Source organism: Vulpes lagopus, chromosome 10 (assembly GCF_018345385.1).
Source record: "Vulpes lagopus strain Blue_001 chromosome 10, ASM1834538v1, whole genome shotgun sequence".
NCBI classification, from domain to species: Eukaryota; Metazoa; Chordata; class Mammalia; order Carnivora; family Canidae; genus Vulpes; species Vulpes lagopus.
In genome coordinates, this window is record NC_054833.1 from 30,279,520 (window position 1) to 30,303,145 (window position 23,626).

At 43.3% G+C, this 23,626-nt stretch overlaps 1 long non-coding RNA gene across 1 annotated transcript in view; it reads right to left on the bottom strand.

The window, feature by feature from the left end:
- LOC121500985 overlaps positions 1 to 11,492 on the bottom strand; it is a 36,503-nt gene extending 25,011 nt beyond the window's left edge. Inside the window, exons 1-2 of the long non-coding RNA XR_005990465.1 lie at positions 11,376 to 11,492; positions 5,720 to 5,810 (exon numbers count right to left, since the gene is read on the bottom strand). This is a non-coding gene — a long non-coding RNA (uncharacterized LOC121500985). The remainder of the gene's footprint in view (positions 1 to 5,719; positions 5,811 to 11,375) is intronic.
- Between the last annotated feature and the right edge of the window lie 12,134 nt (positions 11,493 to 23,626).

Here is a 23,626-nt window from a genome sequence, read left to right on the forward strand (position 1 = left end):
CCAAAAAATTCTACCTCTATTTATTCTCTTTGGGTATTCAAGTAAAGTATTCAAGATCCTACTTTTCTCTCTTAGCATTTGTTCATCTCTGTCCCTAAATATATACTGGAAATCTATGAGGAAACAAAATACTGTGTTGTCTCATGGGGTCATTCATCTAGTTTCTTTCCATGAAAGCTATGACTTCCTGGTAATTGAAGCTCAAGAAAAGCATATACATCTCCCTGGATGTATATCAGGGAGCAAAAAACTCAGCAAACTTTTTCTGCAAAGTGTCAGATACTAAATACTTTAGATGTTGACAGCCATACAATCTCTGTCACAATGATAGTGCTGCCTCATAATGTGAAAGCTGCCACAGGAAATATGTAAACAACAGGACATAGCTATGTTCCAATAAAACTTTATTTATAAAAACTGGCAGTGGACAGTTTACCTGCCTCTGTTCTAGATGATAATGAGGAAGAGGAGGATATTGATTATTGATTATTATTACACAATTAGCCTTGCTTTCTCTGTACAAAATACTATGTTATATTTTCTATTACTATTATCCCATTTAATCTCCATAATTCCATAGGTTAAATACAGTTATTATACCCATTGTATAATTGAAGAAACTCAGCTTTAAAGAGGCAAAACAATTTCCCCACAGTCAAACAATTAGTAAATGGTAAATGGTGAAGCCAGAAACTCAGATCTGACACCAGAGCTCCCCAGAGTTTTCTATCATTAAGCTAAACAGCATGCATGTTCACTGGTTAAAGCTCTTTGGTCAACTTCTCTTAGAAACTATATCTTCTTTTATTCTTTTTAAAATATTTTATTTACCTATTTTACTTTAGAGAAAAAGAGAGTGGAGAGAGTAGCAGGAAGGGAAGAAGAGAGAGGGAGAGAATCTCAAGCATATTCCACACTGAGTACAGAGCCTGATGTGGGGCTCTGTCTCATGACCCTGAGATCACGACCCAAGCTGAAACCAAGAGTTGGACACTTAACAAACAGCCATCCATGTGCCCCCCCCTAAGAAATTACTTCTAAACACAATTAACTTGTGAATTCAACCTCAATAGAAAGATTAGACATGATTTTAATTTGTATAACCTAAGTAGATTTAGGGCTATTGAAACATTTAGTCAAACAAACATTTATTATTGCCACTACCCTAGGCCCTAAATTGCTATGGTGATTTGAGGAGGAAAATAATAGACTATAGTTTCCTTACTTCAGACACACTTTAGAGTCTTTGGGGGAACTTTTCCTTTCCTTTCTTCTCTTAGAGTCCATCTTGGTTTGAGAAAACAGACCCACAGCTGGCATTGCTTAAGGAAGGCAACCAAAATTTATTTGCAACTGTCCACAGACACACAAATGTGTTTGCCTTTCCAACCTTTTTCTTTTTTTTAGATTTTATTTATTTATTCATGAGAGACGCAGAGAGAGAGAGAGAGAGAGAGAGGCAGAGACACAGGCAGAGGGAGAAGTAGGCTCCATGCAGGGAGCCTGACGTGGGACACGATCCTGGGTCTCCAGGATCACGCCCTGGGCTGAAGGCAGCACTAAACTGCTGAGCCACCTGGGTTGCCCATTTGATCGATGTTTTCACATGGATTATTTTTGTTCCTTTTATTATGGTGATATGAGCAGTTTTGAGGGAATTTCAAGTGATCTTACAAAAACAAAAATCTCCAAAGATTTAAAGTCCCAAGTCCTAACAGCCTTTCCCTGAACATCTTCGCCTGTTTACCTCTAACTATCCAATGCCAGCAAGCCTCTTGAACTTTCTAACTCAGTGTCTCCAGTTGTATTGAGAACAGAGCCTCTCCTCTCAACACCTCTTTTCCACATAGCCACACTTGCACAGCACCAAGGTTTTTGTGTGCTCTAGTAGGGTGAGTTACTTCAACAGTACACAATCACATAAATAAGAGTGAAAGTTCCTATTCTCATAAAGTTAATGAGTCATAATAGTTTATGCATCTTTCAGTTCTAAGGAAAGCTGCTCTCTGCTGTCATCCATAAAAGTTCTTCTCTCCTTTACCCCCTCTCCTTACTCCAAATTAAATGCCTTTTTAATTTTGTTCCCCTCCAAACACATCTGTTTAATTGTCATCATGCCTCATTTGTGCTAAATCCAAATGGAAACCAGCCTATGGTGGTGGGATTTGGTGTTGCTTTTCCCCAAAGGTCAAACCTCACACAGCTGTTCCTCATGAGCTATCTCCAGCTTCCAGCAGCTGCCCAGCATTTATGTTATGCTAGTGATGTTCTCTAGTTGCAAAGTCCAGAGAGCTAGCTGTTCAGCCAAAAGAAATCCTAAGGGAAAAGAGTTAGAATGAATGGCCACACATCACATACAGTGTTGCTGGGCACCTTTGTTCTGCATTTCCCATATAGAAGCTAATGCAAGCCAGTGCAGGGTCACCAGATAAACCAATAGCTATTCTATAACCTACAGAAAGTCACCTTGAAGAATATGCTAAGGACTTCCTTCTCAGATTGAGATATACATCTCTGATTACCAGTTTGAGGACACTAGGAAAACAAAGCAAAACTTACATGACAGCGGTGGCTTAGAAAAACACAGGATTCACTTCTGTATTATTAGATTTTTTAATAAAAAAAATAAATGGAATTTGACAAGGATAAAGAAGAGAAGTGGAAGAGAAATGGGCAGCCCTGGTGGCACAGTGGTTTAGCACCACCTGCTGCCCGGGGTGTGATCCTGGAGACCCGGGATCAAGTCCCACATCAGGCTTTCCTGCATGGAGCCTGCTTCTCCCTCTGTCTGTGTCTCTGCCTCTTTCTCTCTTTCTGTGTCTCTATGAATAAATAAATAAGATCTTAAAAAAATTTTTTCAAAAAAAGTAAATGGGCAAGAGAAAAGAGAAGAGTTACACTGTTGAGTATTATTTGGTAGAACAACATGCACATTTATTTATGAGGCTGTAGCATGACTGCCATTCTGTGAACACCTTTGAACCTTCCCCATCCACATCAGCGTATCCAGTTGTCACAGAGCACCATGTTAGCTATCTCACACGTACTTTGACCAATGGTAAAGTCCACCGCTGCCTTACCTTCTGGGTAATATCTTAGAGATGAACAGGAACGCACTGGACTGGGGTTATGCCCCTGAGGGGAGGAGCCACAGGAGAACTTAGTGCCCCTAGGAGCATCATTTACAATTAATAAATACTCTGACTTTCCAGCCTTGCTGTGGGCAATTTTTGGAGGTGGATGATTCTGTATGCTTCTTGGGGAATCTAAGAAAATTGAGCCCCCAATGTCCACAGAAGCAGCGATGAGCCAAAATTCTTATTTTGGCTTTTTCAGCTTCTGTTTGTCACTCTCTCCTTACCCTCATTTCTGCACCATGGAATCACCTGTCAAATAAACTACTTGCCTCAATGCCTCTGTCTCAGACTCTCCTTTCAGAGAAATGAGTCCTGTTAGAGTTGGCTACTCTGCAATTAAGACATTTATAAGTAGCTGTGTATGTGAGGCAATTGAAAAGTCACACACAAGCCTAGGCAAGATGCATGCTCAAAAAAGACCTGAGAAGACCTTAGGCTGTCCATTTTGGCTCATCAAGGAGCTCAGAACATGCTAGGCTAATTACTAAAGGACTTCCTCAGCACAGATCCAGTCTGCAAAACTGGAAGAGGTGGTTTTTCTTTCAAATGCTCAATTTTCAACAAAATAAAATTACCAGCATACAAAGAAGAAATAAAACATGGTCCATTCAAAGGAAGAAGATAAAATGGCAGAAACTATCCCCAAAGAAATACAAGTATTGAATATTAGACAAAGACTTCAAAACATCTGTTTGTTTTCCCCTAGGTTGACTGTGGAGAAAATTATAGGTTCTAGGAGTTAATGGGATTAACTCTCAGAGAGACATGCAAATAAGGTCCCTGTGTCAGTGAGGAGTTTATTTCATCCTTAAAGTGTTGCAAGCAGGATTGTTTTGGGACAATAATCCATAAGGCATATTAGTTATTAGTTTATTCATTGTTGCACTTATTTACTCGCTCTTGCCAGGTCCTGAGTTGGGCCTGGTGAATCAAGCAGGCAAGGTTTATGCCCTAAGGCCCCTGGAAGTACCTGTTCATTCTCTTCTGTCTTGGCAAAAAAGATTGAAAAGCATTGTTACCTGATACATGAATTCCCTCTTAAACAAGGAAGATGACTTTGAATTATTTCTCAAAGGAAATAAATGGCTGAGGGAAAAAAATTCAGATGTAGTAACCCATCCTTATTTGTTTTGTTTATAACCATCCTTATTTGGAATAATTAAGATGAAAGAAAGTTTCTATTGGTGAAAAGCTTATTATATAGTACAATATTTAGGAAACTGTATTTTATTTCCTTCAAATGTATGTAATAGATTAACCATTAAAAGTATATAGATAGGTAGATGTCCTGCAATATCTATAATGAATAAGTATTTTATTAATATATTTTAATAATTATAAAAACAGTATGTAGAAAATATTGAAAATAGGGCACATGATGTGATGAGTGAGCACTGGGTATTATTTACAACTGGTAAATTATTGAACACTACATCTGAAACTAATCAGTTGGCTAACTGAATTTAAGTAAAAAAAAGAAAACACAGAAAAGTATAAAGAAACAAAGTGCATGATTCAAAGAACATAACTCCACTTCTTATATTTGAGAAGATTTAAAGACAACTGCTTTTACTATCAGTCCACATCTTTTATTTGATTCTTGAGATCACTTATGTTTTGGAATGGAGAATTTCTCAGATTTTAGTAAGATAATCCAATGCGTGTACCACAGAGTTTATTTTATTTTACTTTATTTTATTATATATTGAGATGTAATTGACATAATGTATTAGTTCCAAGTATACAACATAACGATTCAACATTTGTATACATTGCATAGTGATCACCACAATAAGTCTAGTTAACATCATGACATTTAGTTGTAATTTTTTTCTTGTGATGAAAAATTTTAAGATCTACTTTTAGCAACTTCCATATACACAATGTAGTATTAGTGACTATAGTCACCATGTTGTACATTACATACCCAGGACTTATTTATTTATAACTATAAGTTTGTACTTTTGACCACCTTCACCCATTTCACCCACCCAGGCCTTGCTTCTGGCAACCATCAATTTGTTTTTTGTATCCATGAGAAAATAATTGTCTTAAAATTCTCAAAAAGTTAGAGTAAAACAAGGAGAAAGAACTATGGGAAATCAGAAAAACAGCATATGAGCAAAATGGGAATATTAACATAGAGATAGAAACAAATTCTGGAGCTGAAAAATACAATAGCTGAATTTTAAAAATTAACTGGAGAGGTTCAATAACAGAATTGAACAGGAAGAAGAAAGAATCAATGAACTTGAAGAAAGGACGTTTGTAATTATTGAGTCTGAGGAGCACAAAGAGAAAAGAATAAAGTAAAGGAAACAGAGCCTAATGCACTCATGGAACACAACCAAGCAGACTACTTATGGAAGCCCCAGAAGTAAAAGAGAGAAAGGGTTGGAGAACTTATTTCAAGAAATAATAGCTGAAAACTCAAATTTAAGAAAAAACATGAATCTACAAATTCAAGAAATTCAGTGAACTCCAAACAGGATAAAGCCCAAAAGACCCATGTGAGAACATTTTAATCAACTATTGAAAGACAAAGAGAGGATCTTGAAAAAAGCAAGAAAAAAGTGACTCACCATGTGCAAGGGATCCATAGTCAGACTATGAGCGAATTTCCTATCAGAAACCTTGGAAGACAGAGGGCAATGGGATGACACATTAAAAGTCCTAAAAGCAAAAAAAATATATTGCCATGTGAGAATTCTATATCTAGCAACACTGTCCTTCATAAAATGAGGGAGAAACTAGGACATTCCCACATAAGCAAAAACGGAGGGAATTCATTACCACTAGTTGTGCCCTATAAGAAATGCTAAAGGGAGTCCTTCAGGTTGAAAGGTAAGGACTCTATAAAGTAACTCAAAGGCTTGTCCAATATAGGTGTTCACTAAAGGTACATACATGGAAAAATATAAAAGCCAGAATTATTAAAATTTTGTTGCATTAACTCCACTTTTCATTTTTGACAAGATTTAAAGACAAAGACATGAAAATAATTATAAATCAATGCTAATGGGTACACATATGTAAACATGTAATTTGAGACTTCAGTAACATTTAGTTGGAGGGGATGGGGCTATATAGGAATATAGTTTTTATATAAAATTAAAGATAAGTTGGTATAAATTCAAAATAGATTGTTATAATTTTAGGATAGTTAAATGTAATCCTTATGGCAACCACAAAGAAAATACCTATGGAATATACACAAAAGTAAATGAGAAGGGAATAAAAACATGTCACTACAAAAAAATCAACAAAGGACAAAGAAAGGCAGTAATATAGGAAATGGGAGACAAAAAAAAAAACCCTGTAAAACATAAAGAAAACTAATAACAAAATAGCAAAAATAACTACTTCCCTACTACCCATCACTTTAAAAAATGTAAATGGTTTAAATTTCCCAATCAAAAGGCATAGATCAGCAAAATGGATTTAAAAAATCAGGATCCAGGGATCCCTGGGTGGCGCAGCGGTTTGGCGCCTGCCTTTGGCCCAGGGCGCGATCCTGGAGACCCGGGATCGAATCCCACATCGGGCTCCCGGTGCATGGAGCCTGCTTCTTCCTCCGCCTGTGTCTCTGCCTCTCTCTCTCTCTCTCTCTCTCTCTCTCTGTGACTATCATAAATAAATAAAAATTAAAAAAAAAATCAGGATCCAACTTTATGCTTCCTACAAGAAGCTTACTTTAGATCTAAGGACACATGTAGATTGAAAGTGAGGGATGGAAAAAGATACAGCATGCAAATAGTAACCAAATGAGAGCTGAGGTAGCTATACTAATGTTAGACAAAATATACTATAAGTAAAAAAAATCTATCACAAAAGATGAAAAGGACATTATATATTGATAAAGATGTGACAAGTATAAACTTATGTGTACCCAGAGTCAGAGCTCCAAAGTATAAGAAGCAAACACTGACAAAGTGAAGTGAGAAATAGTTTTATAGTAATAATAGAAGACTTCAATATCCCACTTTCAATAATTGATAAGACAACCATATACAAGATCAATAAAGAAACAGAGGACTTGAGCAAACCTACAAACCAACTGGACCTAACAGACACATACAAAATGCTCCACCCAATAACAGCACGGAACACATTTTCTCAAGTGGACATGAAACATTGTCCAGAATAGACAATATGTCAGGCCATGAAACAAGTCTTGATGAATTTTATTTTATTTTTTTTAAAGATTTTATTCACTCATTAGAAAGTGTGAGGAAGGGAAAAGGAAGAGGGAGAGAGGGAGGGAGAATCTCAAGTAGACCCCAGGCTGAGTGACAAGCCTGACACAGGGCTCAGTCTCATGACCTTGAGATTGTGACCTGAACTGAAATCAAGAGTCATTCACTTAACCAACTGAGCTACTCAGGTGCCCCAAGTTTGTTGAATTTTAAAAGACTGAAATCATAAAAAGTATTTTTTCCAACCACAATGGAGTGAAACTAGAAGTAAATAGCAGAAGGAAAACTGGAAAAATCCACAAACGTAGAAACTGAACAACACATTCTTAAACAAGCAGTGGGTCAAAGAATAAATCACAAGGGAAACTGAAAAATACCTTGAGACAACTGAAAATGAAAACACAACACACTAAAACTTAGGGGATGCGGCAAAAGAAGTGCTAAGAGGGAAATTTGTAGCCATAAATGCTTACATTTAAAAAGAAGAAAGATCTCAAATTCACAACCTAACTTTATACTTTAAGTATCTAGAGAAAGAAAAATGATAACAGCTCAGTTTACACTGCAAGGTCTCAAGGAGACCATACTTCCCCTGGTGGTATGACCCACTCTGGCTTCCCCTCAGTGTTTCAAGAACTGTAGCTCCAAACTTTCTTCAGCCCAAACTTGCAACATTTTGCAGATATTTGCAGGAGTGCTATGTTCCACAAGTCCCAAAATGAACTCTTCACCTCTACAAAACTTGCTTTACCTCTTACAGTTCAAATCCTATTTCTGTGGTTTCTTCCTCTCCCTCACCATTTCCTACTCCACATCAAGATGGGGTTACTACCTCCACTGCATCACTCCCATCTATCTATTTTGTTACAGAGCTAGAGTTAACTGGATTCATCTTGAATACAGAAAGAATGGGCAGTGTTGTGTCCCTTTTTCTGTCTTCATTTCCTTATTTTAAATTAGTGTTGAGTACCTCTGATGGGGAAGACTCCACCCCGGGCTTTGGAAATACCAAGTATATCACTTCTAGTGCCCTCAATGAGATCTCAGTTTCATAAAGGGGAAATCATATATCAGCAATGAGCCTGACCATAGTGACATGTATGATGTTTTAGGGCCATAGAGAAGAAATTGATGGACTCTTCTTGGGTGGTTGAGGCTGGTGGGTAGGGAAGGTCTTAGAATAGATGATGTTTGAACTGAGTCTTGAAGGACGAATTGGAGTTAAGTAAATCAGAGAGATGGCATAGGAAGGGAAGGATAGAGCAAAGCATGAGCTTGGCACTGTTTAAAGGAATTTCAGCTAACTCTCTATGACTCATGTTTTTCTGACAGCTTCGAATACATTTTTACTACAACAGCCTTGTGAGGTAAGGAATAATATCATCCCCATTTTACAGATGAAGGATTTGAGGAAAAAACAGATTAAGTGATTTGCCTAAGATTACCTTGCTACTCAGAGACCCGCCCCCCCCCTCACCTTGAGTTTCCAGCCTAGCGGGAAGGGTATGGGTATCTGCCCTGAATCCCATACTCAGAGCAAAAAGAGAAATGTTTTGACACTTAAGCCAAACAGCTCTGCTGAAACACTGTATTTCCTCTGTGAACCAAAGCAAAACTCAGACCTGAAGTTACGTTTCTACCACCAGGGTCCCCTATACCCTTGCTTTGAGAACACATGGTATCTAGTTTCTAAGGGGAAAAGAAACGCTTACAAACAAGACTGCAAAGGCATCTTAAGACAACAAATCACTCATAAAAAAGGGAACATTCTGATGAGTTAAGTGTAAATGAATCAGAAACATATGGATTTAATCTACTTTAACAGGCCCAGTGGAGTTCTCAGTGAAGGGCAAAACCTTGGAGGAAATTATATTTGGGGATATTTCCAAACCCAGGGCCATTAGTTCTGGCCAGGCCCAGAGCTAGGCTGGTATATGGATCTCCAAGGAAACCAGCAGGATGAGAACGTCAGAGAGCTGTGAAGGTCACTTTATCCCAAATCCTCAAACCCAGACTTGAAAATATGCAAAGCAGCAAGTCTCCTAGAAACACCTTTGCTGAACATCTCATTTGGGCCTGGGATGGGGACACTGAGCCTCACCAACAATTTCTCCTTAGAAAATCAGCTTCTTCAAAAAAGGTGTAGAGGTTGGAACACCCAGGTGGCTCAGCAGTTGAGCGCCTGCCTTTGGCTCAGGGCATGATCCAGGGGTCCTGGGATTGAGTCCCACATTGGGCTCCCTGCAGGGAGCCTGCTTCTCCCTCTGCCTGTGTCTCTGCCTCTCTCTCTCTCTCGCTCTCTCATGAATAAATAAAGTATTTATGAAAAAAAGGTATAGAGGTTAAGTTGAAACCCTTCATTTCTCCCAAAGATTCTCTTCCTTTGGATTGAACTCTTTGGTATGGACAATGTCCAGGCCATGGGCTTGGAAGATGAAAAAGCAACCATAGTCCTCTTTGGCAGCTTCAGATAGGAAATGAATATGCACAGAAATACTGAACGTAGCCAACTAAACAGGAAACAACATAAGAAAAGGAGAAAGATCCAGACTCATCAGTCTGGTTGGGTAACATCAACCATGAAAACAAGCACAGGCCAACAGGCCTAGAGCCCAAAGAGATCAGGCTGGTTTAATGGAAACCAGGCAATGAGCAGGTGTGTTTCCCGGGTGCAATCATCGTTGGTGCTCCCCCATGTACCATGCCTTTTCTGGGGACCCACATGGTCTACTACCAGGGAACTGGGGGCTCAGCGCCTGCTCAGTGTTAATTCAGCCTACATTTCTTTACCCACCCAAGTGCCCTCTTCCAGATGAAAACAGCGTGCTCTCTGTTGCTCACAGTGGTGGTGCTATGGAAACAGGCCTTTCTCATCCACTGCTGATTGAATCAAGTTTGGGGGGGTGGGGGGGAACCAAGAAAAATGAGCAAGTGGAACAGTATTCTCCCTAAATGCTGCCTTAAATTGAAATCATCTGTCTCACAGTCCAGCCTGCCCCACTCCCCAGGCCACACCCAGGCAGCTGTGGAGGTGGGCGGGGCGTCCCTCCCTCACGGACACGGTGGAATGGCTGCAGTAAGGTGATATGCTGAGAAGAAATTCACTTCTGGGCTGCTTTTGTTCAGCTGCCGCTGCACCCCTGTCATCAGTTTTCACACTCAGCATGAGCCTCACATGGAAACCTGTGCGTCACTTCCCCCAAGTGCCATGCAGATAGCATAGGAAGTTCTGGGTGGGGCTGGTTGGGAGCAGGGACACTAGGTCTCCCAGCATTTTCTGTGTCCACATGGTTACCCCTCCCCAAGACAGGCCTTCTCTCTTGTCAATGCCTGAACTCAGTCATCTTAGAGATTCATTTCTTTAGCTTAAGACTTTGATATGTAAGGCAAATTACCAAGGCGAGGCAGAATAGGATGCATGCTAACATGAAGAAAGGATCGAGAAGGAGAGGGAAGCCCCCACCATGGTAATAGGGGGGCAAGGTGGCAGGGTGGCAGGGCAAAGGGCAGGCAGGGATGGTAGGAAGGAGGCTAAGAACATCAGAGATACATTGTATTCACTTCCCAGGTCTCCCTGCCCCCACCCCTGGGCCTTTTGGAATGGAATGGAAACAGAAAGGGCTCTGGAACCCTAGAACCCCCGCAGCTCCTCCCCAGGATGCCAGCATAGATGGGCACCATCAGTCCCCAGTCAAGACGTATTTGCTGAGAGGCTGCTGCATGCCAGGCATGGCCCCAGACATTGGGGCACACCAGTGGGAAAACAGGGCTGGGGTGGACGCTTTTCGGAAGAATTCAGGAGCTGCATGGAGCACAGGAAGCCGAAGAGACCAAAGATGTCGCTGTCATCCCCTCCCCAGCTCCCCAGCTGGAGTGCAGAGCCTGAGTGCCTCTCTAGCTCCAGATTCTTCTTCAGTGGGTCCTGCCTTGCAAGGAGGGCTCGAGTTGTCTAACAAATTCCTTCAGATGCAGTGCTGAGCTGACTGGACTCCAGAGCCTGAGGCACTGCCTGGGGGGGATGGCCAAGCTGCTCACGGCTTACCTGAGCCGTGCCTCAGTTTCCGCATCTGTTGCCACGGTGCCAAGAGTCTATACACAGAGCAAGGAGGACAGCTCCAGGGAAGCAGGCTGTTGGGTAATGTTATTCCTTGCACAGATGGCCGGGACTTTGGCGGAAGCTGGCCCAGCCTCTCGGGGGAGAGATGTTTTAGGATCCAGTTCCCCTTTCCCCGGCACTCCAGAATCTCCCCATCCACAGGCCTGAGCAGGCGCCTCTGGAACCAGCGCGCTGTTGGCCGGTGTTCTCAGCTGGTCTATGGATGGAAAGAAAAGGTGACTCAGAAAGGGATAAAAAAGAAGATGGGCTGAGGGTGCAAAGCAGGGGACAGGATTTGGTGGTAGGCTTCTTGCCCAGCTTAATTGTTTTCATCCTCAAAATGATTCCCAACAGCTGGTCTGGTTGTTCCCGGGGCAGCTCGGGGCTAAGGAGAGCCAAGACTCTTGGCGGAAGAGCAGCAGGGCCAGGGCCCACCAGCACCAGTGAGCTCGGTGCAGGGGGGAAGGGAGGGTAAGCTGGGCGCCCAGTGCTTTGTTATGATTTTGGCTGGTGGGGGCGTGGAGGAGGAGGGGTTGGGGACAGCCCATGCTGAGTAGAGGCTCCTCTGCCAGGGTGTCCTCCCTTCCACATGACACCCAGGATGGTCATCCTCAGGCTCCCTAGACAGCTGACTTGTGACACAGCCTATGATTTCCTGCCGTCTCTGGCCAGCTTTCTCAGGTGGCCAGAGCATTGGGCCAGCAAGGCCAAGGGCTAAGTGCAAATTTCAAAAGAGACAAGTGAGCCGCATTCTCTCTGAGGCCTCAGGTGCCTGGTCCAGGCCTGAAAAACCATCTGATCGATGCAGGCCTCTGGTCACAAAAGGAGCCAAGCAGGGTCGCCCAGCGCTGCCCGGGCATCTGCGGTCCAATGACAGGGGACCATGCACGCCTGCTGCCGCAGCATGGAGCTGCGCAAAGGATGTGGCTGGTGCCAGCTAACTGCCTCAAGGCAGAAGGCTTTTCGGTGCATGTGCCAGTTTCGTCTTGGTTACATGACTTCAGTAATTCTAAAATTCCCCAATGTGTACAATGGTTGACAGACACCGGGGTAAGGTGAAGCACTAGAGAACAGGCGCTGGACACTAAGAACGTAGCCACCCCACAGCAGAATCCCATCTGAATGTCAGCCCCTCAGGCAACCGGTCCGTCCTGTGTGTCCGGCAGTAATAGCCGATGCTCCGGACACCGTCCTCATTGCCGATCATCTCGTTTAATCCTTGCAACAACCTTGCAAAACGGTGTCATCCTGGACTCCGTTTAGCAGATGAGTGCATTGAGGTACCGAGAGGGGGATTAACTTGCCCAAGTCACGAGGCTAAATGACAGAGCAGGGATTCAAACCCAGGCAGCTGGGATCCGGGCTGCACCCTCTTGACCATAGAGCTAGTCTGTCTTCTCTGAGCAAAGTACCATGCTGGGTTACGTGAGGGAATTCAAATAAATACATGATGTGGTCATTGCCCTTAGGGAGTTCAGCATCGCCAAGACTTAACCAGTCTTTCCAGACCGGCCTGCACAAATCTCCTGCCTGAGTGGAATTCTTCAATCTCTGTATACGTCTTTGAGTTTTTGAACCTCAGTGCTATAGCTAGACCACCATCGGCCCCCTCGCCTATCCCCGAACATCAAATCCTGCAGCCACTGAAATCCTACCTTACATGCCTCAAACTAGTCTTCCAGACAAGTCAGCCAGAGCTCCTTCCTTCCCCGACCACTACTCTGAAGTAACAGAAAGAATTCAGCAGTTCCTTGCCAACCTTCATGACAAAGATGTTGTGTGGAGGCCAGAGGACACAGCTGAGTCGGGCCTGCTGCCTGGGATGCAGCCACAGCCAAATATGAACCAGGTCAAACAGCAAAGTAATGGAACACGCTGCACCGCCCGAGCCTGCCCAGCCCGGCTCGGCCAGTAAGGTCAGCCCCGGCCGCCCACTTGCAAATAGGTCATTTGGCATTTTAGATACTTCCTGACTGCGCTCGCCCGCAGGTTTGAGGGATGCTGCTTGGCGTTTGGTCCAGAACCCCGTCCACCTGGGACCCTCAGGGCTATACTAGGTGTATAATCAATTAGCAGAAGTCAAAAAGAGGAATTCATTACGAGTTTGAGCATTAAGTCTCCAATCAAGGTTGAGCCAAACAGGTAGAAGAGACCTGATGCCAGTTTGACCCAGACACACAAAGAAGGCCCGCAAAGCACAGGGTTTCTTTCTGGAGCATTGAGCCTCTTGGAGGCCCATGTAGAACTTTGAGAGCCAGATATCCTTCTTGGAGCCACATTATGATGTCCACAGTAGCCAAACTGTGGACGGAGCCGAGATGTCCTTCGACCGATGAATGGATAAAGACGATGTGGTCTCCATATACAACGGAATATTGCTCAGCCGTCAGAAAGGACGAGTGCCTACCATTATACATCGACATGGGTGCAACTGGGGGGATTATCCTGAGTGAAATAAGTCAGTTGGAGAAGGACAATTATCATACGGCTTCACTTATATGTGGAATATAAGAAATAGTGCAAAGGGGACACCTGGGTGGCTCAGCGGTTCAACATCTGCCTTCAGCTCAGGGCATGATCTCGGGGTTCTGGGATCGAGTCCCATATTGGGCTCCTTGTATGGAGCCTGCTTCTCCCTCTGCCTGTGTCTCTGCCTCTTTCTCTGTGTCTCTCATGAATAAATAAAATAAAAAATAAAATAAAATAAAATAAAATAAAATAAAATAAAATAAAAAGAAAGAAAGAAATAGTGCAAGGCACCATAAGGGAAGGAGGGGAAACTGAATGGGGGAAAATTAGTGGGGGAGACAAACCATGAGAGACTCTTAAACCTTAGAAACAAACTGAAGGTTGCTGAAGGGGAGGCGGGTGGGGGGATGGGGTTACTAAGTGATGGGCACTGAGGGGGCACTTGATGGGATGAGCACTGGGTGTTATATGTTGGCAAATTGAATTTAAATAAATAAACAAACAAATAAATAAATAAATAAGATGTTGTTTTATCAGTTTATAAAAAATAAAAATAAAAAAACAGCTACATTTTGGAGACAGGAAGTTGGAGATGTCCTTCAGTCTCACTGTTCTCTTCTGGCTCTAGAGTCCCTGAGAGTCTTTTTAAAGGGCCAGTGTCTCTCCTTTTCCATGAGAGGCACCTACATCACAGAGATACCAGGGCACGAGAGTGAGTAGAGGGGCCCGTGGGCGCATCTTGTAACAGCACCCTCCCTCTGGACTGAGGAAATGATGCTTGGAAAAAATGCAGTCTTTTTTGGTGCACAATATGCATGAGAAAGAGGGGCATGCTAAACCAAAGGTGATAGTAAGGACAGACCCCTTTCTTTTCCTGCAATCTGGCTTGGTTTTGTCAACCTCCAAGGGGGCGCAAGTCTCTTCCAGGAGGAAAGCTAGCTGGTAGCAGAGCAAGGCTGCACTGCCATGAACCCCTCGGCCACCAAGAGCTGAAACAACTCCCAGTGTTGGACTCCAGAGTAAAGAGCATTAGCACCAAGGTACCCATCCTTGCCCTTCCTTGCAGTGCCCATCCCTGCTCACACAAGTAAAGGCCTCAAGTCTGGGGAGTGCTCGATTCAGGCAAGTTCTAGGAGGGAGTAGCCAGGTGTAGGATCTAGCCCATCCGCAGCCCACAGGCCTGGAGACAAGCATCTCACCAAGAGGGGGCCCGGATTGGTCTTCCAGGCTCGCAAGTCATGGCGAACCTCAGAGAGACAGCATGCCCACGATGCATGAAGTGTGCCTTCTGAGGGAGGGGTCCAGAGACTGTTCTGGAGTCGCCATAAACAAGCTCGGCTGACTTCTAGAAAAGCAGGGAGGCTACAAGGGCTCCAGAGTCAGCCCAGCGCTGTTAGCATTGCCATCCCCCGCACAGCCCAGCCTTACCCCTAGCCACTCAAAAGGGCAGCCCCGAATCATCTAATTTCAACTTCTCTTCGGATCATGATCATCCCAAGATAGGTTATACAATTCTTTTTTTTTTTTTTTAAAGATTTTATTTATTTATTCATGAGAGAGAGAGGCAGAGGGAGAAGCAGGCTACATGCAGGGAGCCCGGTGTGGGACTCGATCCCAGAACCCCCGGATCATGACCTGGGCCAAAGGGAGGCACCCAACCACTGAGCCCCCCAGGCGTCTCGAGGTTATACAGTTCTTATTGCAATTCACCTACAATCATTTAACTCCTGCTTCTTCAAAATTACAAAGGGAAAGAAGAATTAGTTAAGACCTCAGAGTTCCTTCTACAAATGAATAATAAACCAGGACAAGAACAATATGTGCTTTCCAGGATTTCAGCAGCTTGTATAATTAGCCTATGTTTATAAAGCATTGGGCCCTGCTTCCCCAGAGTCACTAGGATGAAACTCTCAAGTAAAAAGTTGCCCTCTGATGTTTTTTTTTCAGAGACAGCAAAGAAAGGAAGGGCCTTGGAAATGTGTTATTGTTGTTGTTTTCCCCACTTCACACACACACACACACATCAGATGGGAAAAGAACCCCCAATCAGTGGTTGTGATTTTTAAGACAGAGGTGCTTGATGTTGCACAGAATCTCAAAGCATCAAATTAGAAGGGACATCGGAGATCACGTAGGCACACCTTCCTTCCGGGGTGGCCATCGATTCTGTAGCATAACCAGCAGGATGGTGCAGATGTCTATCTCCAGAGGTGGAAACTCATTCCCTCAAGGGGCAGCTCAAACATTTCTGGATAGTGCTACGTTTTAGATAGTTTTTCCTTATATTAAGCCAAGATTAATTTTCCTATACCTTCTAGCCAGCTTTGCAAACTGTGTTCTCTAGAGTCATTATAAATACCTCCACCCTTTCCCCCTATGACAGTGTTCAGATCTCTGAAGATAGCTGCAGTGTGCCACACCCTCCCATGCCTTCTGCAGGCTACAGTCCTTGGTCAAACAACCCAACTTCATAAGCCATGAGCTGCGTAGCTCTTTTCCACGGAAGGGCAGTTTTTGGCAGGGTTGTAGTTCCTGTGGCTCAGCCTTCTCTGGCAGCATCGATCCCCTGCTTCTACTGTGCCCCACGGTTGTTGTGCATGCGGACAAGCATCCTTTCCAACTGGCAACTCAGTTCAGCTTCCATCAGACCGAGGGGGCGGAGTTAGATTCCACAAGGAGAATGACTCACCTCAGAGTATCTTTCTTCAAAAGGGCAGCAGCGGCCTGGAAGCCGAGTGAGGAGAAGAACTGTGCCTGCGTCACATACCCGCTATGTCCCCAGTAGCCAGTACATGGCACTCATATTTTCTGATATGTGAATGCGTAAAGGATGAAGGAAACAAGTTGGGATCAGAGGTAGAGATAGAGAAATACCTCCATAGATTGAAAATGTTCACTTCAAATGTTCTGAATCCCCTGCACCCACCCTGGAGCCCCCCCTAATCCAACACACTGCCCCCCCCCAGGCTAAGTTCTGCCCACGGCTAAGCACACCACTCCACTTTGCCCTTTATCATTTAAACTTGCATCATCTCCTCCTCCTCACACCCTCACCAGCCTCTTCCCATATCCTCTTCCTTCTTTCCCCATTTCTCCCCAAGGTCACAGTCCACAAGCATCATCTGTAAAAGTCCCATAGAGTTCCTCTGGGACACAAAATCCAAAGAGAGCCAACCAAGAGGAATTCAACGTGAAAGAAAACGTTGCATTGCTTCTGGGGCACCACTGATATTCTTCGCCCTGGACTCATTTGTGAGGATCCCAAGCTGGGGCTCATTGCCCCGGCTGCACGGACAGGAATCCCTACCGTGGGGGGCTGTCTGGGCTGTGTCCGTCTGCACACAGATCTCTAGTAATGAGGCCTGGCTCAAAGGCCTTCTAGGGCCATATGTTGCTGAATAGCACAAGATGCAATTGCTCTGTAAGTGGGCAGTTTCATTTTTTATTTTTCCTCTCTGGAGTAAAAAGAAAAAGGAACTCTGGCCACTGGTGACATATAATCTCTGCAAGCTTCAGGACTGAGTCCATCTACACATGGAAAATAACTCCCCAGGCCTCCTTTCTCCACCCCCTCCTCTGGAGATAACTATAATAAACTATTAACAACTGGCTCTGCTCTTCTGACAGATAAGAGATGACTTTCTTTAAAAGACCTTTGTGCTCTGTTACTGCCAAAGATATTTAAACTGCAATCATTAGTGACTTCTCTGCTTACTACACGGGCCAACGCAGATTTCTCTGGGAGAGGCTCTATCAATCACGTGCTCTGGGCAGGGAGCAGCTGCCTGAAGCTGGGGAAGGAGCAGGGCCCTGTAGGGAACATGGAGTCGGTTTTAGACTTCAATTATGCCCAGCTGGGAGGTGCCTGACGGCACAGTGGGGTGGGGGGAAGCAATGCAACCCATGCGTCCCCTTTCCCAAGGAGCCTAAAATGGATGGCAGAGTCATGTCCACAGAGAGGGAGAGAGCTGAACTGAGGCCTGAGACATTGTGATGTCCTTGGGGAAGGGGGCCAGGGAAGGGAAGGGATGTTCAGTGATAGCTAACATCTCTCTTGTTCCTGTTCAAGTCTTTCAAATTCCCGGAAGCTCTTAGGATGGTGAACTCCAAGAGGTAGGAAGCTGGAGGAAGGCATGTAGAAAGGGTGATGAAACTGAGAATTAAGATGAGGGGAGAAAAGAGAATGGAGAGAATACAAGTCTGAGAAACAGGAAGAAGAGAATAAGGGGACAGATAGAAAAGGAAGGAGCACCCAGGCAAAGGACAAGGGAGGGGAGACATGAATATAGTGTGATAAGGGCAGAGAGTTTAAAAATAGAAATAAGTGAAGAAGAAAGGGACTGATTTCCTTTTGTTTAAGGCTGAATAATATTTCACCACATGTATATAACCGCCCCCCTTTTTTTGGGAGGGTCCATTGATCTTTTGATGGGCATTGGGTGCCATTTGCAAAAACTGTGGATGACCCTAGAGGACATGGTATTAAGTGAAATAAGCCCCCACAGGACAAACACTGCATGATTCCATTTATATGTGGTACCTAAAATAGTCATGGAAGCAGGGGGGATGGGGGAATGGGGGAATTGTTCCATTGGTATTCAGTTTTATGCAAGATAAATTAGTTCTAGAGATCTGCTGTATAGGATAGGGCCTCTCGTCAATAATACTGGTTTGCCCACTTAAAAAATTTGCAAAGAGCAGATCTCATGCTAAGTGTTCTTACTACACACACAAAACATAAAACAAATAAAAGAGGTGATGGATATATGTATTATCCTTGATACTGTGGTAATGGTTTCATAAGTATATACATATGTCCAAATGTATCAAACTATGTACATTAAATATGTACAGTTTATTGTATATCAATTCTACCTCAATAAAGCTGTTTTTAAGAAGAAGAAGAAAGGGACTGTGATTAGAGAAGGCTGAGTCTTTTGGGAGAGAAATGTTAAAAATTGGCAGCCCTTTCTAAACCTATGAAACTCAGACACATTCCTGAATGTAATTTTTCCAAGTCAGAGAACTTTCCTTTCCTTTCCTTTTTTTTTTTTTTTTTCTGGTCTTAGTTTCCAGAGTTTAAAAGTCAAATTTATTGCCTAAGTGCTGTGATCTGTTCAAATCAGGTGACTGAAACATTTATATCTGCTTCTTTGAGAATTGTGTAAGGTTTACCCTCAGATCTCTCACCTACATCGCATTTCAGGCTCTCAGCCTGTTAGAAAATGAGTGGAATGCAAATCCTGAATGAAGCACAAAACATACACTGGGAGAACCAGGAAAATAAATTCTCCCAACCCATCATGTCTTGGGAAGAGAATAACATGACCTATGAAAATAAGACAGTTCAACGGTAAAAGGACTGGAGAAGAGGAAGACCTGGGAAAGGCAAGGATCCCAATGGAGCAGTCTTGCGGATATGAAATAACTAGAAAGACCAGTCAACTAATCAGGATTGATGCAGTTGTTTGATTACTTTGACTTGCTTTTAATTACTTAATATATTTAGTTGGTAGCATAAGAACATGGTATATATTTCCAAAGGTCCCAAAAGGCTGCAGTGAGAAGTAAGTCATTCTCCCAGCCTCATCCTCCAACTACAGCCCCTCCCCCCACCCAGGCAAACACTAACACCAGTTTCTTATTCATGAGGCCATATTAGGATTGAGATTTATGTCCAAAGAGGTGATCTAAGCTCTGAACATTGAGAGGGTATAAGTGACAGATGCTTTTTACATTTGGAAAACATGATCATTATAGCCTCTGTTTAGGGAGGAGAAAGGAAACAGCATTGATGAGGACAGGGCAGATAGGAGGTGGTACAGGAAAATGTGGGTGTCCTGCCCCACATTATAGCATTTCCTTTGAATTGAGCCATGGCCCTGCAGGATATTCCCACATGGGCTCCCCCTCTCCTCATACTGACAGCCCCAACCTCTAGTACATCCTTCCCCAGGCCTTTTCCAAGGTGAAACTACTCGTGTATGTGCAGGGATGATCTGGGAATGCAGGGAAGTTCATGCTTCCAAGAGCAACCTCAGCCAGCAGAGAAAGAAAGCCGATAGATAAATGCTCTTCCTGGGCAATACTGGGAATACATTCTTTCAGAAGGTCCTGGATGGGTCCTGGTGTCCTAGCAATGACTTCCCTTATACTACTTTTATACTATCTTGCCTTTTCCCATCCTGCCTATTTCTTTCTCACTTCTGATCCCTGAGATTACCTCCTAAATAGAAAACCAGGGAGGCACCTGGGTGGCTCAGTCATTTACAACTGCCTTCAGCTCAGGTCCTGATCTCAGGGTCCTAGGATTGAGCCCCACATCGGGCTCCCTGCTCAGTGGGGAACCTGCTTCTCCCTTGCCCTCTGCCGCTCTCTTGATCTCTTACACACTCTCTCTCTGTCAGATAAAGAAATAAAAGCACAACCAGCACAGAAGCCTTTGTAGGCTCTGCCTTGTGAGGGTACCCCAAAGTAATTGCAGTTGTCCAGGTAAGAAATGATGGGAGCTTGGACTATGATAGTAGCCATAGGAATGGACAGATTTGAAAGGTATTTAGAAGGTTAAATCAAGAGCCCGATGTTGCCATGTTCTCTGACACAACCCTCTTTTATATTCTTTTTTATGTTATTTTATAGTCTTTGTGGCCAGCCCAGGCTCACAGTTTCTGGTAAATTCAAGATGGAAGAAGTGTGGTGATATGCCAGGACCCTATTTTCTAGCTCTGCAAGTGGCCACCATATATGGAGGTAGAAGTCAACAGCCATTGCAAAATTACAGTTACAGAAGATAAAGATGGTATTTCCAGGCAGTCCTTAATTTAACTGAATTTAAAATGGGCTCTTTGGCAGATATCCATGACTTGAGTCTCTCCCTCGGGCAAGATGGCATAGCCAGGACCATAGTAGCAGAGAAAGAAGTAGCAGTAATAATAAGGGGAGCAGGAAGAAAGATGTTCTTAATTGAGCCATGCACACTTATGTCCACAGTTTCCCTATAGAGGAAATATCACTACCCCTATTTTGTAGATGAAGAAATGGAGACTCAGAGAAGTAGGGTATCTTCCCAGGTAGTGATAGAGCAAGGACTCACTTTGGCCCAAATGGCTCCAAAGGCCATGCTTTTTTTTTTTTTTTTTTTAAAGATTTTATTTATTTATTCATGAGAGACACAGAGAGAAAGAGGCAGAGACACAGGCAAGGGAGAAGCAGGCTCCATGCAGGGAGCCTGACGTGGGACTCGATCCTGGGTCTCCAGGATCACGCCCTGGGTGGAAGGCAGGCACTCAACCGCTGTCCCAAAGGCTGCCCCAAAGGCCCCGAAGGCCATGCTTTTAACAACTATCTCCTTTTAAATTTCCTTCTGCTCTAAAGTGGGCATAAAGCCCTGGGAGAGTCCAGCCATCTCTGCTTATGCTGAATTGTTAGATTAATTGATTGTCAATTAGATTCTGTTACTTGGTAGCTGCGGCTCAAGATGACATTTGGTATGTTATGATGATAATCATATTGCAACACATAATGTATCAAATCAACATATTGCACCCTTAAATATACACAATGTTATATGTCAATTATATGTCAACAACATTTTTTAATTAATTATTTTTAAGAAGATGACATTTGGTGTGAGTGGAGAATAGAGATGACAGTGAGTAGCCTTGATATGATGGATAGACAAGATGCAGCCCTGGATGCCTCTCACTAATTTATTTAACAAACAATTTATGTCAATTAATTTAGTCCTTATAACAACTCCATAATAGAGGTATTGCTATTATCCCCTTTTTGTAGATGAGGAAACTGAAGCAAAATAAAATGGCTTAAAAACTTGCCCACGGAAACATTAAGTAGAGGAACTGTGATTTTTAGCCCAGGAATCCCAAAATCTGTGCTCTTACTCACTGTTCCACATTGCTCCTCCTTAGCTAATTCAGTCTACAGTGGGTGTTTACTCCATGTCAGAGTTTAGTTAGGTGCTGGGGGAGTGAGGACTGGGCAAAATATAAAAATGAATCAAGCAAGAATTCAGCCCCCAAGTAATATATTTTCCCATAGATGTTAAGTCTTTCCATAAATGACGTGAGAAAATGTAGAAAGTGACCACTGTCTAGTCAAAGATCTTGATAAAATATCATGGGAATTCAAAAAACTAGAGAGATTCCAACCTAGAAGAATGTGACAGGATGGTACAATAGTTTGTTTTGTTGCATAATGAATCACTCCAAAATTTAGTGGCCCAGAAGACATCTATTTATTTTTTCTTTTTTTTTTTTTTCTATTTATTATTTCTCACAATTCTGTGGTGGGCCAGTCAATCCTTCTGTTGGGTTGGCTCCATGGTGTTGGATAGTCTAGGCAGGCCTCACTTACCTGTGGATGCTGGGGCCTCTCTGCATATGACCTCTCGTTTGGCAAAACCATTCTGATCAGCAAGAACAAAAGCTCTGATGCAAAAACACTTTTCAAGCGACACCTATGTCACCTTTGCTAATCTTCCACTGGCTAAAACAGGCCACATGCTCTAGTTTAAGACTCCAAGTGTGGAGAAATAGACTCCACCATTTGATAGGAATAGCCACAACATCACAGTACAACAAGACACGCTTGAGGGGATTGGAGGGATATGTAGTCTTCTTTCTCTGCCTCCCCCCTAGTTAGTCAGGACCAGAGAAGGCATTACAGGAAGGATGGGCCTTGAAAGGGGCTGGTGAATATGGAAGATTTCCCATATGTCGATACAAAACTATAGATGCAAAAAGCTAAGGGGTCCACATTTGTGCTAAAGGCACGTTGGAAGGGTAAGTTGGAGTTGAATCCTGGAGGGGATGGAGTAGTGTCTATCAGATCATGGATGCCTTCCAATGACTAACAAAGAGACTGATCTCTGCTTACAGACCATCTCTCTCCCAAGGACCTGCTCCACCTACACACTTGGTTGCCACGGCAGCCCCTTTCTTATGTCCCTGCAGTGCCCTCACTCCCTGGCCTGAGTGGCAGGCAAAGTGCCTATGATAGCTGGTCTACAGGCTACCAAAGTTCCATTGTGGTCTGTCCTGACAAGGTGAGCTGGGACCATGGTAAATGGAGGGGTGGCACATCGTGGGGACTCAGGCATTAGTGGTAGAGGTAAAATGAAGAGCGCACCCCAGTTAAGTCAAATCTGAGTCATGAAAAGTCATGTTCGAGTTGGGCGAGTGGGAGCTGAGGGTGAGGGAGGCAGCTGTAGAGAGGAGAAGAAGCACACACAAAGAGAGAAGCTCTTTCCCATCCATGAGTAGATTTACAGGTTATTGTTTTCTCTTCAGATTTTCAATGATTCCCTGCATTAGGACATTAGGATGGATGATCTGTCTCTGCATCAAGTGATGGGTGATTCTCTCCCTCTCATCCCTGGCTGCAACATTAGATGGAATATAATTTTGAAAAGAAGCAGGGCAACCAGGGATTGAAGTATGTCTTGGTCATGTTGCAAAGTGGGATGGAACCCCAAGTGGGGTAGGTGTTCAGGACTGGAGTTGTTCTGAAAAGGAGCTCTTCTTTTTCTATCTCTCCTAACAACTAGACATACCATAAAGTGAAAACTGAAGCCATCATATTTTCAGGCAAATCCTGTGATTAGGCGAAGTCTTGAAAGCTTAGAGAATATTAGTTTAAAGTCTATTTCTTACTTTCTTTATTATTTCTTTCAAATATTTTATCAGTTCTCACTCCGGTTGTTAAAGAAG